The sequence below is a fragment of the Oncorhynchus mykiss genome, chromosome 2 (assembly GCF_013265735.2).
Source record: "Oncorhynchus mykiss isolate Arlee chromosome 2, USDA_OmykA_1.1, whole genome shotgun sequence".
Taxonomy (NCBI): domain Eukaryota; kingdom Metazoa; phylum Chordata; class Actinopteri; order Salmoniformes; family Salmonidae; genus Oncorhynchus; species Oncorhynchus mykiss.
The window spans coordinates 42,340,639-42,347,847 of record NC_048566.1 but is presented as its reverse complement, the minus strand read 5'-3'; the positions used below and the strand labels follow the sequence as shown (position 1 = coordinate 42,347,847).

General features: G+C 44.6%; 1 protein-coding gene across 1 annotated transcript in view; it reads right to left on the bottom strand.

Moving 5' to 3' along the window:
• The window catches only part of LOC110489963 (NADP-dependent malic enzyme), a 132,021-nt gene that overhangs the window by 36,110 nt on the left and 88,702 nt on the right, over positions 1-7,209 (bottom strand). The gene's annotated exons all lie outside the window — the stretch shown is intronic.

Here is a 7,209-nt window from a genome sequence, read left to right as displayed (position 1 = left end):
CATATTTTTTTTGTAATTGTCAAACATTTTAAAAGCTAATCATTTTTAGATTCAACTATACAAAATATATCCATTTGTCTACCAAATAATTGCAAAAACGGTCTACAGTAGATGGGGTAGTCGGAGGACATCCTCCTCTGGTTACATTTACGTCAATACAAAACCTACAGTAGGGGGCTCATGGTTCTCACCCCCTTCCATAGACTTACACAGTAATTATGCCAACTTCTGGAGGATGTCCTCCAGCCTATCAGAGCTCTTGTAGCATGAACTGACATGTCCACCCAATCAAAGGATCAGAGAATTAATCTAGTACTGAAAGCATATGCTACAGCAACAGTAGCTAGCACTGCAGTGCACAAAATGTTGTGAGTAGTTGACTCCCTCCCTCCCATCAGCATTCAACACCATAGTACCCTCCAAGCTCCTCATTAAGCTTGAAGCCCTGGGTCTCCACCCTGCCCTGTGCGATTGGGTTCTGGACTACCTGACGGGCACAACCCATCACCGGGGGCAAACTACCTGCCCTCCAGTACACCTACAGCACCCGATGTCACAGGAAGGCCAAAAAGATCATTAAGGACCCCAACTACCCGAGCCACTGCCTGTTCACCCCGCTACCATCCAGAAGGCGAGGTCAGTACTGGTACAGCAAAGCTGGGACCGAGACACTGGAAAATAGTTTCTATCTCAAGGCCATCAGACATCACAAATGCCAAATCATTGGCCACTAACAAATGGATCACTAGTCACTTTAAGGCCACTTTAATAATGATGTTTACATATCTTGCATTACTCATCCCATATGTATATACTGTATTTTATACCATCTATTGCATCTTGCCTATGCTGCGCGGTCATTGCTCATCCATATATTTATATCTACATATTCTTATCCCATCCCTTTACTTAGATTTGTGTGTATTAGGTAGTTGTTGTGGAATTGTTAGATTACTTGTTGATATTGCTGCACTGTCGGAACTAGAAGCACAAGCATTTGCTACACTCAATAACATCTGCTAACCATGTGTATGTGACCAATACACTTCGATTTGATTGGCGAAAAGACAATAGTTTTGAACAAATTAATTTCTTAAAAGACGAAGGAGAAACAAGAGGTTGTTGTTTTTTTCACTTACTTAGCTAGGAAATGCAGCTAGCTAGTTTAGCCTATTCAAACACTCTGCTGAAACAGAGGGATGCTGTTAGCTAGGTGGCTATGACTATCCAACACAACTCGAACTCTTCAAAGTCAAGTTACGCTTCTGGTTTTACTAATTTATTGCCACCGGGGCCTGCCGGTGTTACTGCTAAACTGTTTACTGACTGTACACTGTAAGGTTACCGCATTATTGTAGCTGGTTTACTAACGTGTTAGTTCTATTAGCTATGTCAACTAGCTAATATGGTGACAATTATCTAGGCTGTGTGTAGCAGTTATGATATGGTTTGGCTTGGAAAGTTTTTTTTGCCTGGTCACATACAGCTGATGTGTTGTGCATTGAAGTCCACAAGTGAAGGGAAAAGGTTAGAGGAGGAGAGCGCATAGATGCGAGAGGGAATACAACGTGGCTGCTATAAAAGTGAACTGTGTTTGTGTGAGATCAGGGGTGTATTCATTCTACCGATTCTGTTGAAAAACATTTCTTAAACGGTAGCAAACAGAGCGAAACAGGGCTAAACATACCTGAAATTGTCAAATAGAAAGTAATGTTTGCAACTGTTGGACTAATGATTACACCCTAGATCAGCTAGATGCAGGCAAGATTGTGCAAGGCAGTATTGAATGTGTCTGTCCATGTGTCACGGTGTCAAATTTTTCACTCGACCTGTGTGCACCTACGCTGTAAACTTTCATTCATTGGCTAGGTTTTAGCAACCTCATGATGGGTACAGGGAAAATTAGAGTATCATGCCTACACCTATCGATGCTACATTGAACTGGGTGAATGGAATATGAATGACAGTCATCCAATATGCTGTAATAGAAATAAGGCCATTCTCATGAAAAAAAAGAAATCTGACTCCCTCATCTTAAAAACGGTACCGACTGCCACAGATCTGTTCAACTGAAGACATGACGCAAGGGAATTCTGATCCCCCTGGGAAGAAGTGATCTGGAACACTATCATGCCTCATCAAGACTGGAGCGTTTAGATTCCGTGGAGTCTGGGGGTGGGGGGGAGGGATTTAAGGGGGTGGTCTATTTGGACAGAGCTGGGACAGGCTCCGTGTCACAAATGGACAATGACACTGTCAATCAAAACAAGTATACCCATTAACAACTCCCAGAGTAACTTTAAAACCCCTGACATTTTCAAAACCTTCCACCCCAGGCATTGACACAGGTCTCACCACTCACTAAAACAACATCCTCAACCATGTTCATAAAAGGTCCATGTATGACAACTCAATCATTGACGTTTACAAGACGCTAGATTACTTTCTCGTGTGCATACTGTATCCGAGGAAGGAGATACCGTATAAACAGCTCTGACAGATTAATAATGAATGAGTTTAATCTCATGTATTGGCTCAGTTGACACAGCACTGAGGTGTTGAGACATGTCGACTTTCTCCCTGAGATACTCTTCTGTTGATCGCCTGAGCTGTTCTTTCTGCTTTCAGGTGGAACCGACCCTGTTCAAAAGCAACAGTCAGGGTCTGTTTAGGACAGAGAGGTAGGAGAGGGAGGGAAGAGTGGGGGAAGAGGGAGCAGAGTGGGGGGGGGGGGGGCGATAGGGGCCTGTCTGAAGGGACGACCCCCTTTGGGTCCAGGAGAGCACACCCAACACAAGACAAACAACACATTGTGTGGGATGACATCACCGGGGTCTCATTTCAGTGTGTGTGTTGTGACACAGAGGTTATACCAGGTAATATCAGTGAAAGAGAAAGGGATAGAAAGAGAGTGAGTGGGAGAGAGAAAGAGCGAGATGAGGGTCAACTTTCCCATAACACTCACTGTTTAGTTTATTTCCCACAAGCCACATTTAGATTAATGGCCATTTAGAGAAAAAAAAATGTATGTGTTGTATACTCACTCTACAGACCTGTTTACTGGGAGGGAAAACAACGTGCAGACACAGAGACATGTCTTACTGATGAGTGTGAGTGTATATGTCTGTTGTGTGGGAAATAGACAAAGGAGAGAGGAAAGAGAGAGATGTGCATCTGTTTTTGTGAGTACGTGCTTGTGCATGTGATGGGGTGTTAGAGAGCTGAATGATGCATCAGAAACAGTATGTGTGTTTGTGTGTGCTTTGTGTGTGAAAGGGAAGAGAGAGCTAGAAGTCCACAGGTAGCAGGGCTGTGTAGGATTAGCGATGGTTTACACAAGAGATGATCCACTTCCCGCATTGCAGTGCACATAGAAAAGCGCACGCCTCCAAAGCGCCTTACACAGCACAGCACAGCACATCCCATGCTTCAGTCACATCCTATACAGGAGCTCTGCCATATCCCATCTGTTTACTGTTCCCAAAACATTACCCCTTGCTTCATCACGCTCTGGAATTACAGTGCAACACTACCACAGGGAGATCCAGGCTGAGTCTCACATAGCACCCTACAGTATTTCCTAATTCCTATATACTTTTGACCAGGTCCCATAGAGAACAGGGTGTCATTTTGGACACAACCCCAGTCAAGGTCAAGACGTCGCATGCCTGACCTCAGTGCAGGAGTCCTCATACCTACCCAAGGTCAGAAATAAGCCTCATATTTTCAATTATTTACTGCCTACTTCCACCACTGTGTAGGGACTGGGGCACGGCATCAGGCATCAGACCAGCGTGTCTGAGATAATATATTATGAGTCAAGCCAGAGGAACTCCATATGGCTTAAGACACACAGGCACTCCATTTATCCTATTACAACTCATTTGGCCTGTCATCTCTTTAGAATAATGGAAAAATGGAAAAGGTTGTGATGGCCAACTAGAGACTACAGTACAAGGTCTTAGTTCTCGTGAGGTTGTGTAACACGTGCACGTGCACACGCATTCACACACAGAGACCTGTGTCTATGCATACATGGGTGCGCCCGTGCCTGAATGAGTGTTTGTGTGCCTGTAGTGATCCTGATGGAGTGCTTGGTGATGAGTGATCTGTGGTAATGGCTGGCACATGCTGCTTCCCGGGTGGCGAGGTGATTTTTAAGGTAAATGTGCTTGGCCTCTGACAGATACTGAGCTGCTGGACTGCTGCTGTGTGATATTATTTTGCAGCCCTACATCTGCAAACACTCTACAAGTTTGGAAAACAACAGGCAGAAACCTGGAACTTCTCTGAGTGTGAGGAAGAACACCTTTTTCACACATGAAGGTTACGGCCCATTCCAGCACTATGTGTGACTTGAAGATCTGCTCATTATTCTCAATAGTTGATTTTTATTTTATTGATTAACGTTCCAATTCAGTCCCTGCCACAGACACACATCACACAAAGGGAGAGTAGCATGAAATATGAGCACACATCACTAAATGCACACAGAGAATGCTGTTCATCGACTACAGCTCGGCATTTAACACCATAGTACCCTCCAAGCTCGTCATCAAGCTCGAGACCCTGGGTCTCGACCCCGCCCTGTGCAACTGGGTACTGGACTTCCTGACGGGCCGCCCCCAGGTGGTGAGGGTAGGCAACAACATCTCCACCCCGCTGATCCTCAACACTGGGGCCCCACAAGGGTGCGTTCTGAGCCCTCCTGTACTCCCTGTTCACCCACGACTGCGTGGCCACGCACACCTCCAACTCAATCATCAAGTTTGCGGACGACACAACAGTGGTAGGCTTGATTACCAACAACGACGAGACAGCCTACAGGGAGGAGGTGAGGGCCCTCGGAGTGTGGTGTCAGGAAAATAATTAACAAAACTAAGGAGATGATTGTGGACTTCAGGAAACAGCAGAGGGAACACCCGCCTATCCACATCGATGGAACAGTAGTGGAGAGGGTAGCAAGTTTTAAGTTCCTCGGCATACACATCACAGACAAACTGAATTGGTCCACCCACACAGACAGCATCGTGAAGAAGGCGCAGCAGCGCCTCTTCAACCTCAGGAGGCTGAAGAAATTCGGCTTGTCACCAAAAGCACTCACAAACTTCTACAGATGCACAATCGAGAGCATCCTGGCGGGCTGTATCACCGCCTGGTACGGCAACTGCTCCGCCCACAACCGTAAGGCTCTCCAGAGGGTAGTGAGGTCTGCACAACGCATCACCGGGGGCAAACTACCTGCCCTCCAGGACACCTACACCACCCGATGTCACAGGAAGGCCATAAAGATCATCAAGGACAACAACCACCCGAGCCACTGCCTGTTCACCTCGCTATCATCCAGAAGGCGAGGTCAGTACAGGTGCATCAAAGCTGGGACCGAGAGACTGAAAAACAGCTTCTATCTCAAGGTCATCAGACTGTTAAACAGCCACCACTAACATTGAGTGGCTGCTGCCAACACACTGACTCAACTCCAGCCACTTTAATAATGGGAATTGATGGGAAATGATGTAAAATATATCACTAGCCACTTTAAACAATGCTACCTAATATAATGTTTACATACCCTACATTATTCATCTCCTATGTATACGTACGTATATACTGTACTCTATATCATCTACTGCATCTTTATGTAATACATGTATCACTAGCCACTTTAAACTATGCCACTTTGTTTACATACTCATCTCATATGTATATACTGTACTCGATACCATCTACTGTATCTTGCCTATGCCGCTCTGTACCATCACTCATTCATATATCTTCATGTACATATTCTTTATCCCCTTACACTTGTTTGTATAAGACAGTAGTTTTGGAATTGTTAGTTAGATTACTTGTTGGTTATTACTGCATTGTCGGAACTAGAAGCACAAGCATTTCGCTACACTCGCATTAACATCTGCTAACCATGTGTATGTGACAAATAAAATGTGATTTGATTTGACATATAATAAAATAAATACTCCATACACACACTTCCATGCATACATGGATGAATAGAGGAACATAGAAAGTAGACAGACCAAGCCAAATCCAGGCATAGCAAAGAAACACATCTCAAACATGCACGCACACAGACAATACAGACACATACTCTTAGAGAAAAGGGTTCCAAAAGAGTTCTTCAGCTGTCCCCATAGGAAAACCCTCTTTGGTTCTGAAAAGGGTTCTTCAAAGGTATTCCCTATGGGGACAGCCGAAGAACCCTTTTAGGTTCTAGATATCACTTTTTTTCCTAAGAGTGCAAACACACACACACAAATATATGGTTATAAACCCCTATATGCTTCCATCCTCTGGCAGCAGCTACAGAGTGCATTGAGGACACAGACATAGTCTCTGAGGCAGCTAGTTAAAGTGGTGTTTTGATGCCTATAAATGTCCGGGAATAGTTGACAATCCCCCAAGCATTTCTAAACTGGACCTGTGACAGTCTCTTTCAAAATCTTTCAATAGAACAATAGAGTTCATGCATAGAAGTGTGTATGGAGATGCTATTAAAGGGATGGGGGCAGAAGGGCATGGTATTTACCTCTGCTATGAGGTAGAACAGAGTGGGAGAAACTGGCAGAGAGAGAAAACATACAACCTATACACCAAGATCCAATGCCACCTACGGTTATTCATGCTGTAGTGTATGATCTTTTATAGGTTCTCTCATAGGCCTTTTGTGTGCGTTTTATGAATAAGGGGGATTTCTTCTGGGTCTCCATGTGGTTTGATGAAGTGTGAATTGGCCAGCCGACATAAGAGAACATGGAGAGAGTTTGTGGAGACCAACCACACAGCGAATTCTACATCTGACAGAGATGGGGCTAGTCCCTCTGTTTAACTCTGCTTCCCGTCTCCTTATCTTTCCCTACCCATTCCTTTACTTATCCCTCTTTTATACTGGTGTCCTCGTTTTGATGCCCATGGAGTGCCTCTCGTTATTTCTCTCTATCTCCAGTGATTATTGTCAGTCGTTTACATCTTTGACCAGTCCTATACCCAGCCAACCCCAAATCCATCTCCCTCTTCTTTCCTCCCTCCCACCCATCTATCCTTCTTTCACAGGGATGTCTTCTTTTATGTCTCATTCTCAGCATCATGTCTATACTTGACCAGACCTACCCAACTAACCTCAAATCACCCTTTATCCTCTCCCCAACTCTTTTACTGAAACTAAGAGGCATGGCTCAGCCAGGCACCCGT